We start from the raw sequence: 21,711 nt of genomic DNA, 5'->3' as shown, positions 1-21,711 counted from the left end.
TCCCAGAATTCTTTCTCTGCTTATTACTTAAACGTTGTCAGTACTCACAATTCTCTGAAATCTCATCCATTTTCATGATTTTAATGACTGCTGATATGTGCTGATGACATTCAAATTTTTATCTTTCCATGTCTTCACGTGCATGTCCAGTTATCTACCAGTCTGTCTCCTGAATTCTACAGGTGCTTTACAATTCAACATGTCCAGAACTAAAGTCTTTTCCCAATTCAGTTCTTTATCCCCTATTTCCAAACTCAATGATACCACCACCCAACCTTAGTCACACAGATGGGGGTTCAGCCTCCGCCTCCTACTTCTTCCTTACTTCCCAAGATCAAGTCTTGCTTGTAATTTCCTAAATACAATTAGAACTTATTTCCTCCCTTCAACTATACCTTATTTCAGACCCCTTTCTTCTTGCTATTACCTGGTCTAGAAGTTACCAAATTGCTGTTTTGGTGGAACCAGTTGTTAGACACTTCTGTTAAAAAAGGACTCTAGAGTCAAATAGCTTTGAGGATGGCTGTGTACCATACACCTGCTTTGACGATCCAGAATGAACACTAGCCTACAGTAGCCCCGAGAAGCTGTACAGTAAAGAAACCTGATTAACTTTACTTAAGCCAGGTTCTCCCTTCTGCCGGCCTATAAACCTTTCAGTAGGGACTGGAGAGGAGGTGGCAGCGTGAAAGTCCCACTTGAAAATAAAAAACACTGCTCCTCAGAAGAGTGGGGCATAATTGTCTCCAGGCTTCTTCAAATTCCTCATCCATACTGATGTCAGTGGTCTAAAATGCCACCTGAACTTGTCCTTTCCATACTTAGCTGTTTTCTGAGGAAACCAGCTCCACGCACATGGGTGGTTAAGACCCGCTCTCCTCCTCCTCACGGCCTCCTTTAGGGGCACTTGCCACTGCCTGGTGACACTGCACTGATCCTCCAGAGCCTGTGCCTGTGGCTCCGTAACACACCCCTCGCACACTCACGGCTCTGGACTTCCGCTGTCCTCTCTGCCTTGAGTGTCCTTTCCCTTCACCGGCTGACTCACCAGTTTTTCACGAGTCCTTTAAGACTTAGCTTAGGGACTGCCTCTTTCGATGACTTTTCTTTGCCTCACAGCTCCCCCTCTTCTTCCACAAACACTGACCAAATGCCCTGAATATGCCCGTCACAGCATGTCATGTGCAGGATGAGACATCTGCTGTGCGTCTTCCCCTCTCACCCCACTGCTAAAGGGCCAACGCTACATCTTGCTCATTGTTTCACTGCTCTAACACCCAATCCATGACTAATGAACTAACTACTACTGTAGTAGCCCTCTTTGTAACAATCAGGCAGGAACTTCTAGAAGAAATCTGACACTCCAGCTGTTCTCTGCTCTCACCTTTCAGTCTGAATGAACTAAAGACTTATCTGTACATGTTTTACCAGGGAGACATAATTTAATCCAGAGATGTGTCATCACATACTCTTACATACTCTGCCGTTCAAAAATTCTGCTCACGATGGGGGAAGGAGACAGGTGTGCTTTCTGACAGTCCCACTGTTTTGCAGTTCTAGTGCTCACTGCCTTCTCTCTCAGTGCATTCCTTAAACCCTTCCTCTCTTAACAAGGAAACAGGATAACAAAGTAATTAAGAGCCTGGGTTCTGCCTATCTGTGAAACAGAAACATAACCAAGGACATAGAGAATAGACTGGTGGTTACCAAGGGGGAGGGGGTGGGAGAGGGTTGGATTGGGAGTTTGGGATTAGCAGATGCAAATTGGTGTATATACAGGATGGATAAACAAAAAGGTCCTACATGGGACTTCCCTGGTGGCGCAGTGTTTAAGAATACGCCTGCCAATGCAGGGGACACGGGTTCGAGCCCTGGTCCGGGAAGATCCCACATGCCAGAGAGCAACTAAGCCCGATGCCACAACTACTTAAGACCATGCACCTAGAGCCCGTGCTCTGCAACAAGAAAAGCCACCACAATGAGAAGCCCGCACACCGCAACTAGAGAAAGCCTGCGTGCGGCAACGAAGGCCCAACGCAGCCAAAAATTAAAAAATAAATACATTTATTTTTAAAAAAGTGGATGTATTTTAAAAAACCAAAAAGGTCCTACTGTACTGTAGAGCACAGCAAACTATATATCCTGTGATAAACCGTAACGGAAAAGAATATGAAAAAGAATGTATATAAATGTGTAACTGAGTAACTTTCCTGTACAGCAGTAATTAACACAACACTGTAATTCAACTATATGTCAATAAAAAAATAAAATTTAAAAAAATTGCCATAAAAATAGTCACATAAGGGGGACTTCCGCGGTGGTCCAGTGGTTAAGACTTCGCCTTCCAATGGAGGGGGTGAGGGTTCGATCCCTGGTGGGGGAGCTAAGATCCCACATGCCTTGTGGCCAAAAAACCAAAATATAAAACAGAAGCAATACTGTAACAAATGCAATAAACACTTTAAAAATGGTCGACATCAGAAAAAAATCTTTAAAGAAGAAATTCACATAAATCAGAAACAAATGAAACATAATAAAGTCCATACATTAAAATAAATTCCATACATTAAAAAAAAAAATAGAGCATGGGTTCGGGTCACATCGCAGCTTCCCACTTACTTACAGCTGTGTAATTCTGGGCAACTCACATAATGTCTCCTCAGACTCCTCATCTATAAACGGGGATGGTAACAGTTCCCTACCTCAGAGCGTTGCTGTAGTCCATAAACACGGTAAGTGCCTTGGTAAATGTTTGAGGCTCTCTGGTTATTGTGAATTAAAATACCTCAATGGCTTCTGGCCATGTGATTTATAATAGTTTGATGTTTAACCAAATGGTAAAACTATTCCATTTATTATTCCCATATCTTTTTAACCCTTACACCCTGCTTTGTTGTTTATGTTTTCTCCCAACATAGAGTGCTAGTTCCAGGAGAGTAAAGGCTTTATTTTGTTCACTGCTGAAAGCAATAGCACCCAGAAAAGTACTGTACATATGAAGCCCTCAGTAAACACTAGCTGAATGAATGGTGCAAAGTGTCACAAGGAAAAGTACACCAAAACTTTCATTATAATAAAAAAGTATAGATAAATCTTTCTCTAATGGCTTCCAGTCAAGTAACTGAAACCACCATATGCTATAATAAAAACGTAAGTAATTTATTAAAATTTGAAGGCAAAAACATAATTTTAAATGATTTAGACCTATGTTAGGCGTGATAGAGTATGGATGCTTTCTTGAAATTCACAATCAGATCCAGGAGTATCACCTTCAGAATGTTCTAGTAGATTGAGTTTACTTTTAGTTGTCTTTGATGAAACAGTCACTATTCTACTCTCTTTAACAGAAATGTGTTTTTTTGAAGACTCACTTTTAATTGGTTTATTAACCAAAGAATTATTTTGCCCAATTCCTTTGCTTTTATGCTTTACAGGTGAGTCAGAGCAGGAATGCAGGTCCTTCCCAGGTTGTCTCCTAGCAGAGAATTTTTTTGTATATTCACGTGCTTTGCTCATTCTCTCTGAAGACGACCTGCTATTTCTAGATAATTCCTCTTCTTTGCTTTGACTTTCAGTTCCAGAAATGATGTCTGCTGAAGGGAGAACATGTTCTAGCAATGAACTCTTCAAAAGACTCCTGCCGCTGCTCTGTGACTGGGACCCCCAGGTTGTCTTTGGAAGTTTCTAAGGCCTCCTGAGTAGACACTGGGACATGGAAGGAGTCGAGAGGCAAAGGAATCCTAGCATCACCTGTAATTTTCTGAAACTGGACGGAAAAACAAAAGACAAGACAAAAATTCAGTGATGAACAAAGCCAACCATTAAAAAGTAGAGTTCAAAACTTCAGTGTTACTCTGTGACCTTATTATTAACACAGTCAATATTCAGAAGATTTCAGAGCCAGTTTTTTTCTAATTATATCTTGCCAAGTGATTCTCAGCTTAACCTAGCTATATCCAAGGCTATGTCCGCTACATTTTCAGACTTTGGTGACTGGGGTAGTTATTACCCATTTCCTTTCCCTCACTAAAAATAAAACCCTATTCTGTAAGATAATTAATTTCTTTCCTATCCTCCAGGCACATGCAAACAGTATATAGTTTGTGACCAAACTCTGTTCTCAAGCTGTCAGTTCCCAAGACCAGTCTGAGATTGGTTGATGGGGGCTCCAAGTAAGGCTAGAGGAAAAGCTGACAGGTTTTCCCCTCCCATTCCCAAAACCAGGTGATTCACTGTAATATGTTACCTATTAGCTATGTCTGGATTACTTATTTTAAAAATTATATCAGTATGTGTACCTTCATTAGTGTTCCTTCACTGTAAGCTGACTGCTTACAGTGAAGGAAATAGAAACCTAGATAAAATATGAATAGAATAGACATTTATACAATAGATAAATGAATACAAATAGAAACCTAGATAAAATATGAATAGAATAGACATTTATACAATTTAAAATCTGGAATATTTTCTCTAATGTTTTCTTTCTTCATTAAGGATAGTTTGCTTTAACTCATAAATTTTCTAAAGAACTTCCAGTCTCCTTATTTACAATAATACAGTATCATGAAATGGGCACACATTTACTAATCTCAGATTTGGAAAGGATTCCAGAATCTTATAGGTTCTGAGCATGTGAACTATTAGAGACTGATCGTTATTGTTTTCTCCCTGACTTGGTCATTTCCTTTTTGCTAATCACTCTTAGAATCATTAAGTGCTGTTCTGTCCACTTACTTGGATATTTTTCATTTGTCCTGGGGCACCCTGTTTTGATTCTGATTTTTCTTCTTCAAGTGCCTTCTTTTCTTCTTTACGTGGACTACTAACAGTAGAATTCATCTGGGGACGACCTAGTAAATGAAAATCTGACTGATCTATACCAGCCATTGTGGCCAGCTGCCCAAGCCTGGACCAGAGGAGGAAAGGAGAAAAGACAAAGGTTATTATAATCACATAAGAGCAGTTTAGATTTCCCCAGACCTACAATCATGAAATACTTCTAAAATCTTAAAAGCCAACATCCTACGCCAGACTACAAGCCTCTCTCTCCCCCAAATTCTCAGCCCTTTCCAGATTCATCCTCTAGGACACATCCCATCTCCTTACCTATTACCGCTCCATTTTAAACACTGTCTGACTAGCAGCTTCACATCTACCACGCACCTCGTCCACTACCTCTCACACCTCTATTCCCACACTTCTTTACCACATTTCCTCCAGTTTCCAAGAATGTGTTTGTTCCTTCCTTCCCAACACCAACACCAATTCATTCACTGACAAAACACCACTCCATCAACTATCAATCTCCACTTCCCTCTTCCAGCAAAATTGCTCCCAGTTGAGAACCACTGACCTATCTCCCCTGCAGATTAATAATAATTTTTATGTCTAAGGCAAAAATAACTTTAATTCACTTATCAAACAAGCAAAATAAGTGAAAGATAGGAAAATTCTTATGCATTCCCGAATATTTTCAATGAAAACTGCCTTCAATTTAGTCTTTACAAAAAACTACACCTACTAATTACTCTATCTACAGGTTACTCTTTTATAATGAGCTCCCCACTCTACCAAAGCACGCTTCCCTATTTGCATTTCTTAAAAAATTTAATTCCTCATTTTAAATAGTCAACTATATTACCTATAATTACACTAAATATGGCCATGGAAGTGATGAAAATTGCTCCAGTTCCTCAGCAAACTACCATCACAGTCGCAAAGAGAAGAATGCCATGAAGAGAAATGAACTAACCCAGCATCTTTAAGGAGATCCAAGAAAGCATGGAACTTCTGAAAAGAATTCTCAATGCTGCCCAAAACACCTGCATCATCCAGGATCATGCTTGTCAATGAGTGGGCATGAAGGGCTTCAGACGAAGAGAAATTCATATTTCTTAAGTGGGCATTTTCATGTTCCAGCTATAAAAGAAGACTAAAAATGTCTGACATGATTTTTTCTCATTGTCATCAAAAGTAGTCTTCCCTATTTTCAAGGAACAAAACTAAAACACTCAAAATGTAATTAATTTGTAATTAACCTAACTCTCCACCAGTAAAGACAGAGACCATATCACATAGTAACCAAAACCCACAGGCACCCAACAAAGTTTCCTATATAACACTTAGGTGGTACATAAAAAAACCAAAGTTACCGTTTTATTAATGATCTTTCACAAAAGATCACATTTCTAACTAGTTCAATTCATAATGGAGCCTTATTCCACATTAGAAAATTACCTGCTTTAAGTTTCTCTTAAATTAGAAAATGAAATATAGAATCTGATTTGAATAAAACATATTACAACTCTGCTGAATGTTAAGAATTAACTTTAGTGAGCAAAATATCTAATGCTTACGTTTAAAAGTCCTAAATCATACCCAACCCAATCTATTAAATGTACAATCACCAATATTTTCTTTGGCTTCTTGAAAATATTCCCCCCATGCACTCTTCCCCTTCCGCTCATCATCTATGCACTTAAAACCCCCTGTAAGCTCAACTCTAGTATTTCTCAGAAAGGCCATTAATGTTCATGATGCCCCTTTTGCCTTACATGAGCAGGTGGCTCAACATTTATTGAATGAGTGTCTGCCAATCCAACGGATGCACTTTCAAAAATTCCTCCCTACACTCATGCTGTGATAAATTATATTTAGATAGAACTTTTTAGATTATGCCCTGCTTTCATGCACATTACCTAATGTAATTCTCATAGTATATATTTTTATCTTTCATTGCATTCTTAGAAGTTTTCCAATATCTTAAATTTATTTAAATGATTCACTTTCCTAATTCATTGCCAGGAGAGTCTCATCGTGTCTTTTATATTACTGTATATACAGTATATGCACAAAAGTGCCTTCTTGAATCAAAGAATCATGAACAGGAAATAAGCTAATGTCATATAAAAGCGCACACACGCAAGCACACACACACACACACACACACACACACACATACACAAAACCAGATTTTCACATTTTTAAAAACATGCTTTCTGGAATATAGATCATATGATCACTAAATACCAGTAAATGCAAAAGTCCACTTGATACAACAAATTTGCAACATATTACAGTTTTAAATCTTACAAATTATGTGTATATGGCTTAAAATCAAATCAAAATAAAACTAAAACACTCTCTAAAGCAGAAGAAGAAACTTGTTTACCTCACTGACTCGTTTATCAGCCTTCAGTCTTATTACTCTTTCCTCCTTTAACTGCTTTAGGCACTCCTCCAGGTTTTCCTAAACAGAGTCAATATTATAACTAATTCATAGTATAATATCCCAAAGCCTTTCCAGCTATTGGTCTCATCAGGATTTAGAGGCAGAGCCAGAAGTGAACTCAGATTTTAGTCTGCTACTGGTAATATCATACCATGCTAGTGAAATGAATTATCAAAACCTATCAAGTTAGCATAGGTAAGATTTATTTAAATTCCACTCTTTCCAACATAAATTTGTGGTAGCCCACCATAAAAGGCATATGCGTATAAATAACATAGTAAGTCAGAAATAAGAAGTTAAGACCCAGAAAGAAAAATTCTATTTTTATTTGTGGGTCTCCTTATAGTAGGAAGTCCTATTAATGAACATGCTTAACATACCTGAATTGCCTAATTGCAGATTCAAAAGCATGTTTTTAAGAAGTACTCACTTTTAAAGCAATTCACAGTCAAGCACTGTTCCTGGAGTTCCCTGGGTATGAAATAATCTAATCATCAAAACCCTAAAAGGGGACTTCCCTGCTGGCACAGTGGTTAAGAATCTGCCTGCCAGTGCAGGGGACACGGGTTCGAGCCCTAGTCCAGGAAGAACCCACATGCCGTGGACCAACTAAGCCCATGCACCACGACTACTGAGCCTATGCTCTAGAACCCACGTGCCACAACTACTGAAGCCTGCACGCCTAGCGCCTGTGCCCCGCAATGAGAAGCCACCACGCTGCAACGAAGAGTAGCCCCCCGCTCGACGCAACTGGAGAAAGCCCGCGAGCAGCAACGAAGACCCAACGCAGCCAAAAATAAATAAATAAATGTATAAAAAAAAACCCTACGAGGAAAGAACGATCACTAACTCCATGGTTTTTTTTTGTTTGTTTGTTTGTTTGCGTTATGTAGGCCTCTCACTGTTGTGGCCTCTCCCATTGCGGAGCACAGGCTCCGGACAAGCAGGCTCAGCGGCCATGGCTCTCGGGCCTAGACGCTCTGCGGCACGTGGGATCCTCCCGGACCGGGGCACGAACCCGTGTCCCCTGCATCGGCAGGCGGACTCTCAACCACTGCACCACCAGGGAAGTGCTATTTTACAGATGAGGGAAACAGAGGCAGAGAAGTAGAATAAGTAGAGCAGCACAGCCAAGGTCACACCACTAAGTAGCAGAGCCACACTGTGGACTCAGGAAGCTGGGTGCCATTCCTGTTCACGGAGGTGGTAGTCTTCCCATTCACCAAGGTCACTGAAATAAAATGAACACTGATAAACTCTCTTAGGAGTTTTAGGAACTAAGACACTTCGGTCCTTGAAGTGGGGACACTGCTTGCAATAGGCAGAATTCTAACAGAGGCCCCAAGATTCCTACTTACTGAAGTACACAAACCTTCCACTTATCCAATCAAACTCTAAATCTAGGTGCTGTAGTGAAGGGATTTTGCAGATGGAATTAAGGTTCAAAATCAGTTGATTTTTTAAGATAGGGAGATTATTCTAGGTGGATGTGACCTACTCAGGCACCCCATGAAAAGGACCTGAACTCTTCCTGAATTGAAGTACAAAAGGGACAAGAGGGAGACTCTCCGTTGCTGGCTCTGAAGAAGTCCAATGCTGCGGCAGGGAAGGCAAGCGAGAGGCCTCTAGGACCTGAGACTGTCCCCCGACTGACAGCCAGCAAGGAAATGGGGACCTCTGTCCTGCAACTGCAGAATCTGAATTATGCCAACAAGCCGAAGAAGCTTGGAGGCATTCTTTCCCAGAGCCTCGGGATGCTAACACAGCCAGACTGAAATCTTAATTTCAGCTCTGTGACCCACACAAACTATGGTGAACATCCAACGTTTGGGACTCAATGTCTTACACTTAAATTTCACGTGCTTTAACACTCTTGGGAGGGAACCCACATGTTCCCGTGTGTATCTGAGCAGGAAACCCAGTCACGCTGTGCCTGGACTTCTGACCTACAGAACTGTGAGCTAGTCAAATAGGTATTGTTTTCAGTCAGTAAGAGTGTACTAAAAGAATTAATATTCTACTCAACCTCCAGGCTCATGAACAAAATAAACAATTTTCATTGTTTTAAGCCACAGTTTCAGGGTGGTTTCCTATGCAGCGATAAACAATCAGAATACCTACACTTATGAAAACAGTAAGGTATATTTATACATTTTAGCTGCTTTGAACAATCACTTAAAGAATGAGGAACTCTATTATATGCCATCATTGGCAGAGGAGCTGGTATCACTTTCTGGAGAGTAGCTCTTGGTACCTAACAACAATCCTACATCAGGGGTTTACCCTAAGGAAATCAAAGATGTGGGCAGAGATTTATCTACCAACATGATGTCTTAAGATTGTTTATAACCAAACCCTAGAAGAAGGCTAAGAGCCTCCAAATTGGGATTGGTTTAAACAAAAACAGATCACCGAATGAAGGAATGCGCTATGAAGCCACTAAGAAAATAATGACAACAGGTCTCAACCAGAGTTAATGAATGGGCTTCAGGAGTTCTACATTCAAAATATATCTGTGCGTTTTTCCTGGGAGATGGTGCATAAGCTTAATCAAATTCTCTGATGTAGAAGAGTATTTAGTGGTAAGACAAAATATTTTTCATACTTTTTTCAGACAAAAGAGCAGATCAGGTGTGTGTACATGCAGAGGTGGCTTTTATTTCCTTCAATGAGTTGTTCATTGTTTTCAAAAATTTACTCAATGAACATATATTTTTATATTCAGATCATGTTTAAAAAACTGACAGTCTAAGAACTTCAAATTCTTTAATGTTTCATTACTAAAGCCGGCCAAGTTTTCAATGGGGAAAAAGGGGGAAAAATTGCAAACTTCCTCTACTTTCAATATAATGGTTTAATAAATCTTCTAAAACCGATTTCAAAGAATTTCTAAACAAATAAGCAAATAAACAAAAAAACTCTCACCACAGTCAGAGGAAAGTAGAGTAAAACTTCCTGACTGGTTCTAAATAGCACATCAAAGTGCAATTACATGAAATAGTTTCTTCCTCTAGTGGAGGAAATTAGAACACAGTGTTAAATTTTTGTGGAAAAGTGTACCCTCCTCCCACAAAGTATTAATAATTCATGTCCCTTACATGGAAATATGGAACCAAAAAAGTTAGAAAGTAAAATTGCTTGATATTCTGTTACTTAAGTAAGACTAATGATAAGGCTTTGGAATAATTTTCCTTCCTGTCATCTGCTCTCCCTTCCTCCCTCTGTACACTGGCTAGGGTGATTTTTCTGGGACAAAGCTCCCATCACATTGGATATCAAATTTTATGTTCACCTTTTCTCCATTTAACATTGAAATCAATCATTTCTCATATAATCAGGGGATTCACAACCTTGATTTTTTTTGTGTGGGCTACAAAATATTCCACTGAGTGGGTTTACTGGTTAACCACTTTACACATTTAAATTCTTTCCAACTTTTCAATATTATAAGACAAAATAACCGTTTTTATGCATGAAGGCTTTTTTCCATATTGAGAATAACGTTCTTGCAATAAATCCATAAAAATGAGTTTGAGGTCAAAGCAAATGAACATTTTTAAGGCTCTGAGGTACCTATCTCCAAACTTCTTTCCAAAAGATTTATGAGATTTTATACTGCCATCAGCGATGTATCACTTGGTATATAACCTCTACTACAACTGTTGGCTTATTTCCTCAGGTAGAGTGCAAGTTATTTGAAGATAGGGGGTGTATTTTATTAAGTGTTTATCCCCAGCACCTGTGCCTAGCACAACGTGGGCGGTCAATATATAATTGCTTAATAAGGAAAATCCCTGCCAATACAAGATGTACGTGTGTGAAAGACAGACTGTGTGTTTTTCTCTAACTGCATAGATGAAAACTTGTCATCTTCTTTAATGTGTAATTTTTTTTCTTATAATTAGCAATTTAATTTCTCTTTTAGATTATATTGTAAAAATTCAGATTCTCTGAGGCAAATGGACCTGGCACTACCCATTAGCTATATAACCTTGGACAAGTTCTATAACTCTAGGCCTCAACTTCCTCATCTATAAAATGGAGATAAGCTCCCATATCACAGAGCTCTCGTGAGGATTACATGAGTTAAAACACATATAAAATTAGAAGAGTGCTTGGTACACAGCATATGTTCAATTAATGCTGAATGAATAACATGTGAATGCAAACAGTAGTGAAGGGCTTAAAATGAAATAGTCTCATCCCACTCCCACATTCGGCACTCAAGAAGTGACCAATTCTTTACTCAGGTTTTTAATTGTAAAATACGATATGCGTACTGAGAAGTGCACAGAACAAAACTGTCGATGTGACAAATAAAAAGAGAATACTTACATAACCAGTACTCGAATCTGAAAGTATTGACACTTGTCAGCATCTCAAAAACCCCCCCATATCCTTTTCCCATCACAATCCCCTTCCCTCTTCCCAGTTAAACACTGTCCTCATTTCTTGACAATCCTTTTCTTTAACCTGCATGCATCCCTAACAAAAGAGTTTAGTTTTGTCAACATCTAACTTTATGTAGAGGATCATAGTATATGAAGTCTTTTCTATCGTATTTCTTTCGCTCAACATTGGTTTAAAAAATTCATCCACATTGCAGCCTGTAGCTCTAGTTCATTCAGTTTTATTGCTTGATAGTTTTCCCACTGTACGAATACAATAATTTATTTAATTTTTGACTCTTAATGGACATTTAGTTTGTTTTCAGTTTGTGCTAATGCAAATCATGGACAGGAATCCTGCTGTACCGGTTATTCTGGTGCATTTACACAGGGCGGGGGTGAGGGCTGCTGGGTCACAGGCTATTTATATACCTTCAGTTGATGGAGAGTGCTAAATGCTTTCCAAAGTAGTTGTGTCGATTTATACTCCAGTATAAGTAGGGTAGAAGATTCCCATAGTACTCTAGGTCTACAATACCTGATACTACCACACTTTATTTATGTATTTGTCAAACTGATTGGCATGTAGTATCATTGGTTTTCACTCACTTTTCTCTTATTACTTAATGAAGTCCTACACTTTTCTGTGTTTACTGGCTGTTTGGATTTCCTTTTTTATGAGGTTTATGTCAACTATTGTTATTTTTTATTATTATTATTTATTTATTTTTGGCTGAGTTGGGTCTTCGTTACTGCGTGCAGGCTTTCTCTAGTTGCCGTGAGCGGGGGCTACTCTTCATTGCAGTGGCTTCTCTTGTCGTGGAGCACAGGATCTAGGCGGGTGGGCTTCAGTAGTTGCGGCACGTGGGCTCAGTAGTTGCGACTCACAGGCTCTAGAGCGCAGGCTCCGTAGTTGTGGTGCACAGGCTTCGTTGCTCCGCAGCATGTGGGATCTTCCCGGATCAGGGCTCAAGCGCGTGTCCCCTGCCTTGGCAGGCAGATTATTAACAACTGCGACACCAGGGAGGTCCAACTATTGTTATTTTGAATTCTTCTCCGAGTAATACTCTTACATGACCATTTTCTGACTAAATTGGAGGCATTATCTGTTCACTTTCTATTTTACTAAGTAAGGGTTTAGTTCATTTACACTCTTCCTATGTCCACACTGCTCAGTAAAGTTATGTCATCATTAGTTATTCCACTGCTCATGATCTCTTTGATTGGTAGTGATATACTTAAAAACCTACACTGTTGATCAACTATAAACTCTCTCAACGTCACGCTTTGTAAAATGAGGACATTCATACCATCTTCCCTTTTTTCTACCTCCTGTCTACCTTCCAAACCTAGCTTTTACATTGTCAAAGTTGAAATTTATATTCTGTTCTATGTGCAGTTAAGTCTTCTGTTATTTGACAGTCAGTAAGGAGTAAGGTTTAAGACAACAGGCAGAGAGCCTAAACTCAAAGCCTCGATCCAACCCTAAATTAGGTACAGCCTGGGCAAGTTCCTTCCCTGTCTTAGCTTCCTTTTCACAAAAGTGGGAATGATATTAGCACCAACCTCATAAGGCTATTCAGAGGATTAAATGAGTTAATATATGCAAAAACACTTAGAGCCTAATATATACTAAGTACATACTAGTACATTTCAGTACATACCAAGTTAATGCAAATACATACTAAGTATAGTTTAGGTTAGTTATTTGTTATTACATGCAAGTTGACAATAAAAGCTGCAAACCAAGACAGTATTGCCATTATTACAATGAAAATATTGCCCACTGCAGATGTACTGTCTCTGTGTATAGACTACACCTCGTTCCATACTGTGTCAGTGTCACTGCCCTTGTGCAGGCTGACCACATACCCCAAGCCGCCTTGGGCTGTTCCAGTTTATACCTGTTGTCCTGATGTTACAGCATTAGAGCGCCTCCTTACACTACTGAAGTGTAATAAGGAGTTTGGACAAGTTCTGGTTTGAACAACAAATTAGATAGGTGGTCATTACCCCCGTGTGTCGCTGAAAAGGGGGACATCTATAGTGTCAAGTGTAAGTGGATTCTTCTCTTCCTCACCAATAGTAGGTTAAAAATCAACCATAGCTTAGTTTCCTTCAGGTTTATGTCAGTATAGCCTTTTGTCCTCTGGAGTTCAAGTTCCTTCTCCTCTTCCTCTCCCTCTTCCCTTCCAACAGTGCCTAATACCTAGTAAGTACGATATGCCTCAAGGTGTTTCTAAGCTCTCAATCACACAATCAATAGAAGCCTCTTCAATCTAGACTAGCTGCTCTCTGCACTGAATCCCCTATTACCTTCCTTCTTGGTTTATTGCCTCATTTTGCTGGATTATTTCTATAAAAAGCTTAAGGTGTAGCACAGGAGGTCAATTTTTCAAATTTCTTTCTGTATAAAATATCTTCTTCAGCCTCCACTTATGACTGATAGTTTGGCTGGATACAAACCCCTAGGGTGAAAATTATGTGCCTGAAAAACTTTGGAGGTATCTTTCTAATGCCTTCCAGGATCCATGGTGCTGATGACAAGTATGATAAAGTCAGATTTTAACTTTTTTTTTTTTAGGTGACCAGTATTTTTCTCTCTGGAATGGATGTATCCTGTCAGTATTTTATTCTATGTTAATTTATTTTTTCAGTATTTTAAAGTTTCATAATGAAGGGTGCCTAGGTATGAGTCTATTCTTGTTCATCTTGCTCAAAACTTGAGTAACTATTTTCAATCAGAGGCCTGATGTCTACTTTCAGCTGTGGGGAATTTTGTTGCCCTTTGACAGCTTCCCTCCATTTTTTTTCTGGGTCTGGAGTTTCTAATAGTTACATGTTGCATCTCCCAGATGCAGCCTCTCTAACATATTGCTATCACATTTTCCATTGTGTCTTTCTTTTTTATATAATGAGAAATTTTTTTAATTCCTACTGAAGTTATTTCAGCAACCATATTTTCATTTCCAAGAGACCTCTCTTGCTTTCTGACCATTCTCTTTTTAATTAACACCCTAGTCTTATTTTATAGTTGCTAGCCCTTTTTAAATCTCCCTCAGAATACTAATTAGGGTTTTTTCTTAAATTATTTTGTTCCCTAAATTGTCCCCGGTCCTACCAGGATATGTTTTCACACTTTGTCCCCCTCTCTCATGTTGTAAGCTTTACTCAACTATCAGGCAAATGACAGTTATTTTCTATTTAAGAATGAGTGCAGAAAGCTCCCTGAAGTCAACGATTGATTGGTTTCTTATGCAGGAAGAAGCGGGGAGTAACTGTAATAGGATCTCCCGCAAACACAATTTTCTAGGGTGTGAAAACTCACACTAGCTGCCCTAGTTCTCGCCAGTTTCACTGTTTTCAAAATGAAAGCATCTCATTTCAGGAGCGTGAGGGCAGGGCTGGGAGTCCACTCCTCCAAACACAACCCTTCAATGAGCTCCCCTATTTCAGTCACACTTTTAACTAACTCCACCCTCTCTCCTACATGCGCATCTGAGCATGGGGCTACTTCTGCAGGTGGGGTCAGAATCCTCCTCAGTTGCAGGTGGTCCCTGTGCATATTCTAGTTGATGCTTTTCCTCGGTTCTACTGCCTCAGTTTCACACTCTTCCACTTGTCTTCCGTCTTTCAAAACTGTGTTGAAATCTCTTGATTGTTGTGGGCTTATATACTTAAACACTTTGATACCATCCTTGTAGTGTCTTGTCAAAACGGAGAAGAGCTGAAAGGGTTCTCAGTGCATTTTGAATCTGCTATTCTGTGGTCCCAGTGTGTAAACTTCTTGGTCTTCCCCAGTGTCTATCATTACTATTAGAAATACAATCTCCTGGTCTACTCATGAAGGAAATGAATACAACACATCTAAAATGACAAGGAATGTGGATTAGATGCTCTAGGGTCTTGTCGTACTCTGCCATTTACTAATAAGCCACTTACGTGCTACAAATTGTAGGTGCTCATTTATAAAATGAAAGAGGGTAACTCTACATGAACTATAGATTTCTCCTACTCTAACATTTCATAATTTTCTAAGTTTTTTTCTTAAAATTTCTCTATATTATCATTAATTTTAATTAAAAAAATAAAAATCTAACTTTCTCTTTTGAAAATCAAAGAGTTAATTCCCATAGTCCTACAATAATGGGATAATTAGTTCTGAAACCAGTCATGTTTCATACGAAAAGAAAATCATATTAAATGATTTTTAAAAATTAAACATGGACTTTGTAGCACAAAGACAAGTTCCCCCCCAAATGGTGTTCCTTTATTTACTAGAAATGTTCAGCTCTTCATTAAAGTTGAAATAAAATAAATATATTATTTTTGAGGTGCAAAAATTTCTTATGAAAATCAATTTTTCTTTTCTGTCCATACAAACAAAATTATGGAATGACATTAGAGGTCAGGTTTATTTGGTAATAGAATGTAGCTTCTTGATATTTTTTATTTTAGGAAAGGAGAATATCAACATCAAAACTTTTTTCAACTTTATTTTTATTTAAAATGAGAACATATTTTCCTCTTGTAAAAAGAGAGTTCAACTAGAACTGTCAATTTTCTCATCTGTAAAACAAGATCTTGATGTAAATACATCACCAGTTAAACCCGGTTAATACAACTATTGCTATTATGTACAGTATCCATACAGAATTGTGTATAAAAAAAATAAGCTCAAAAGAAGGACCTGGAAGGCTCTGCTACGGAGAAAACTGAACAGAATTCAGCTGACTAGCTTGGTAATAACTCTCTGAACTGCTGAGAGGCCCCTTCAGTTCCTATGTTCAGGATGGTTGAGATTTCACTCTCACTTCTGTAAATGGTGATATTAATCGTTCTCTAATTTACCACTCTGTGTGACGAGGATGGACCTGAGATTAAGTGTCTCAGGAAGAAGATAGAAAACCACAGAGTTGTTAAACTCAAGTGCAAAGACTGGGGATTCAACACTATTCTTTATGCAACAGCAATTCACATTACCATTTGGTCAGATTCTTTCAACAAAACAGAAGATGCACTCACATGTATTAAAAGACAGAAATTAACTGCCACCTGTATCAATATGTTAATGTGCTTCAATCACATGTTTTCATGAAAGTTTAAACATAAAATCACCTTTAAGATCTAGGCCATGTGATCTGCTCCCTGTCATGTCAGATTATACCCTGTGAAGTTTACTGTCTTAAGAGTGACAGAGTTCTTTATACCTTGACAAATAACTAAAAGGAAAATAAAAACACACACACACAATAAGATGAAGAGCCTATACATTTGTCAATCTTGATTTATTTGCTTTTCTTCAGTCAATTGGAGGTTTATAGCCACATTCTTAAAATCATTAACTGCAATCTTCCCAAACAGGTAATTGATGAACTGATGCATTCTAAAACTTGTCAGTAACAAAGTGTTATTCCAGTTTACAGCAACAGTTTAATTCTATTTAGGTACTAAAATTGAATACACTGAATACTGCAAACTTTATTCCCAACCACTCAGTAAAGTACTACATACTTTTGAGACAAAGGGAAAAAAAAGAAAAACCTAAAAAGCATAAGACTCTTCTGATTTTCATTTCCAATGATACATGCCAATCTTGATGATCAATCAGCAACTTAAATGTCAACTATAAACCCAGTATTTTATTAGCTGCTATGCAGTATACTAGAGCAATAGAAGAGAGAGGACCTCAAACCCTCTCTTCCCTCAAATTGAAAGGCAGGCTTCCTGACCCCTCCAGACCACTACTGGACACAGGGAACACACACTGTTTCAGGACCCCAATCAAGAGTCACCTGCTTTGTGATTACTTCCATCACACACCCTCACCAACACCACTGAATTTGCTGCTCCTACAGGACATTACATATATTTCCTATTTTAACACATACCACAGTGCATTATAATTATGATTGCAGATACATGTTCTAACAATTTAAAGATCATGATGACTTTTTTGCTCTTTATATCTTGCTATTTCCCTTCCCGTAATATTTCTTGAAGAGAAACCATAAAAATATAAACAAACACAAAAAACAGAAAATATACAAAACATGTGGTTTGTGGCTTAACACAAACTTAATATTAATTCTGACAATATCCAGCATGACATGTATCCATGGTACATGTATCCATACCAGTATCCATGGTACAAATGAGAATGGACCAAGGTTTGAGCAGGTACAGGAGACAATCCAGGCATGAACAACACCAAGAAAAGGTAGACAGGAAGTAACATGGTGTGTAGGAAATCACGAGACCAGTCTGATGGGAAGAGACTTAAACAAGACTGAAACTCACTTTCTAAACCTCCATCTCCGATTGGACAATTCACAAGACACAGGTGCCCCAAAGTGGCCGATTTAGTCAATCCCTTTAACGGGGAGGAACAGTCTAAAATTTTACCCCTTTAGTTTGCCCCAAAAGCAACTATCAAATGTTGGCAGGACACAATGAAGGCTTACCTTTGTTAACATAGTTACGTCTCTCTCTCTCACAACCAGCCCACTTAGCTCCAGGTTCCTTAGCGCACCTGACGCACTTACACAGCGTCTAAGAGCTTTACACAACTGGAAGGTCACATCTTTATTTCTTATTGCAGGAACACAACTTCTGGAAACTTTATTTCTGTCAGAACCTAAAGCAAAATTATTGTAAAATGAGTGATTTAAACCATACATTTTATCACCGTTAAAAAGCATCTAAAAAGAAAAAAAAAGCATCTGCTCTGTGCTAAGGATTAGAAACGACTCCTACCCTTAAAGCCTCATTAAGGAGGGACATGTATAAACTCAAAATTTCAATCACATGAGATAAAGAACCATAACCTTTATGCACAGAGGTTCCTATGGAGGCAAAAAGTTATGTCTAAGTGACGGCTTCATGATAACCCTGAAGTACAATCGAGAAAGATGAGGCTATGCAGAGTTGGAGGAGGAGGTGCATCAACTGCAGAGGGAGCACCTGTGCAAAGACACTCAAGCCTGACTCCTGCTGGGCACTGTAAATACTGCAGGTGGGGATGACTAAAGGCCAGGGGTCCAAGTGTGAGAAGGGACAGAAAATAGAGACGTTGGTCGAATCAAGCCTGGGAGAGAGCATGGCTTGTATCCCACAGGTGATGAGGCCCGGGGCTACCACTGGCTGAGTAAGGGTGCCTCCGCTGATTAGCAAAAGGCACCCTGCTGCTGAAGGACCAGTTAGATAAAGGGAGTGATCACAAAAAGCTCCCCTTCCTCAGGGCCAAAGAGCCCCAGGAGGCTTGGTAGAGCACAGTTCAGACTACACGCCTCTGGGCAGAGCACACGCTGGGCGGCTAGTATGCACTAACTCTGTGTGGGCAAGCCATTAGCAGCATTATTTTAGGCGTATCTTTTCATGTTAGAAGATCACTCAACCACAGTAGGCAGATGAACTTAGAGGAACTGAGTCCAGGGGCCGCGAAACCACCCAGGAGCTTCTGCCATAGTCTGGGCAAAATGCAATGTGGATGAAGAAGCAAATTTAGGAGCAGGCCAAAATCTACAAGCTAGCCCCACTGGATGCAAGACATGAAGAAAGTTCAGTGAAGGAACTCTGAAGAGAATGGGCTCTGCAATAAATTTTTCTTACAATCAATGTAAAATATTAGGCAAAATTAAGTACAGTGGCCTTTAAGGTCCCTTCCAGCTCTAATTTCTTTTGATTTCTAACTTATTACTCTGGTTAAGTAAAGTCCCTTCAGAGGTACGGAACAGTTCCTACACCTGAATGGGATGCAAAGAAAAATCTGATTTCTCTTCACCAGGGGATGAGTTGAACTGTCCTTGCAGAAGAGATAACACATGGTGTGAACCCCAGATCCTAGAAAAGGGCCAGGCTCACGATAAGTATTCAGCTTTTTGAAAACAAATGAACAATCATTTCCTCTCCTAGATCTTAACACCCTTTCTCTGCTGGCTACTTTCTTTCAGCTTATAAACATCCTCAATATACCCACTTAAAATGCCCTCAGACCTATGATTCTTTGGATCTTCTTGTGGGTAACCTAAGTATCTCCAATGCCTTCAAATACCTGTCCTCCCAAAAAGCCCAGATCTGTACCTTGGGCCCAGACCCGTCTACCAGGCCCCTCTAAAGCACTGAAGATGAAGTAAGATCCTCTCCCCACCCCCAATCCCTTCCTACTGTGCTCTGTATCTCACAAAAAGATGCAGCTGTAAACTGTCACCCACACTTGCTGCCCTTCCTTTTCTAACTGGTCACCAGGCCCCACCCATTCTCTCTCGGATCTGCAAAATCCAGTTCAAGCTTTTATAACTTAAGTGGGACCCTTAGATTACAACTCATCCTGCACCCAATCAAGTGCCTTCCACATGGAGGTCTGAGTGAGTCTCTAAGCCAGAAGTCCATCTCACTGTTCTTTAGGGTTTCCCACGGCCTTCAGGGTAAACATCTAAACTTCTGACAGGACAAACAAGGCCCCTTTCTGTTGGGCCCCACTAGGTTTCCAGTATCAACTCTCATTTCTTTCCTAAACCCTGAGTTCCAGTCCTGTATCTTAGTTTTGCCATATTTTCTTATATTTCTCCAACTCTGACACACACTGCTCCCTCCTGCCACCCCAGGAGCTTCTACATATCCTTAGAAAGGATGGCACCTCCTCCAAAAAGCCTACCCTGAACTTTCCCTTCCAAGATTCTGTGCTCTGCAAAGGGGAAAGGTAGTGGGGAGGGATACATTAGGAGTTTGGGATTAACATATACACACGACTCTATATAAAATAAATAATCAACAAGGACCTACTGCATAGCACAAGGAACTCTACTCCATATCCTGTAACAACCTGTATGGGAAAAGAATCTGAAAAAGAATGGATATATGTATAACGGAATCACTTTGCTGTACACCTGAAACTAACACAATATTGTAAATCAACTATGCTCCAATATAAAATAAAAATTAAATTAAAAAAAACAAGATTCTGTGCTCTGTAGCACCAGAACCCACTTCTTCCAGAGCACAGACTACTGTGCTTATGTTTACTTGCCGCCCAGTAGAAGGGGAGATTACCTAGGGCAGAAGCACCCTCTCCAGCAGCCCTTGGTTCTGACCACTCATTCAAGTGCCAGGATACTTTACACACATAACCTGCGTAATTAATTCTAAGAACCCACAGAAAGGGTGGTTTTTAATGTCATTTTATAAGTGTGGGGATTGTAGTGCAAAAGAAACCTTCCCAGGCCACAGAGAGCATAAACTCTGGAATTCAAACCCTAAGCTGCCTTCACACCAGTGCTCTTTCCACTATATGATAGGACTATTGAAAAAAAAATTTTTTTTTTCCTGAGCCCTGTTTTAATGAAAAGGAAATGAAGCTGGTATATATCAATTTCCTAATCGCTTTGGCATGTACCAGGCAAAGTCATTCAACAGACCAGGTAATATCTGTGGAACAATGAACGATGCTCCAAACTGTGCTAAGTGTTCTACATTGTAGAGTCTATAAGCATTAACAGAGTGTGACCTTGTAACCGCCACAGAGAGTGAGTCCTGTTAAGCCCATGCTACAGTTGAGAACACTGAGACCTAGAAGCCTTAAGGCACTCGGCCGGGGTCACCGAGCCGGCAGGAGTCGTAGGCCGCACGCCCCGTCTAGTGCACGCACACCCGGGCACTGGTTCTAGTGCCCACCCTCCACCTTGTACCATCTAAAACTCCGCTTCGCAGCGCCGACACGAGAGCCCCTGGAAGCGGAAAGTACAAACCCATCTCGCCAAGCCATGGCTCGAAGAAGCTCTGGATACAGATCGGGGGCAGAGGGTGCTCAGGGGCAGCGCCCCGTCCACCCCGCGCAGGCGGTGGCCGTTGAAGTCCAGCAAGCCCTCCCGCAGGGAGGCGCCCACGGCGGGCAGAGGCACCGAATCCTGCAATGCACACAGGTCCTCACAGCGCCAGAAGAAAGTCGGCCGCGCTGTCACGGCGCACCTTCACTCAGTGATGATGAGCCGAGCGAGGCCTCGGGGATGCTGGCTGCACACACGATGCCCACACATGCCTGGAAGCCCCGGCTGGCCTCCCAGCCCCTCGGGCGGCCATCACAGTCCAGGG

General features: G+C 40.0%; 1 pseudogene; it reads right to left on the bottom strand.

The window, feature by feature from the left end:
• Positions 1–2,466: 2,466 nt before the first annotated feature.
• Positions 2,467–21,594, bottom strand: LOC101275556 (centrosomal protein of 78 kDa-like; annotated as a pseudogene).
• Positions 21,595–21,711: the final 117 nt, after the last annotated feature.

Source organism: Orcinus orca, chromosome 11 (assembly GCF_937001465.1).
Source record: "Orcinus orca chromosome 11, mOrcOrc1.1, whole genome shotgun sequence".
Classification (NCBI taxonomy): domain Eukaryota; kingdom Metazoa; phylum Chordata; class Mammalia; order Artiodactyla; family Delphinidae; genus Orcinus; species Orcinus orca.
Note: the sequence above shows the minus strand (reverse complement) of the source record. Positions and strands in the feature narration are given on the sequence as shown.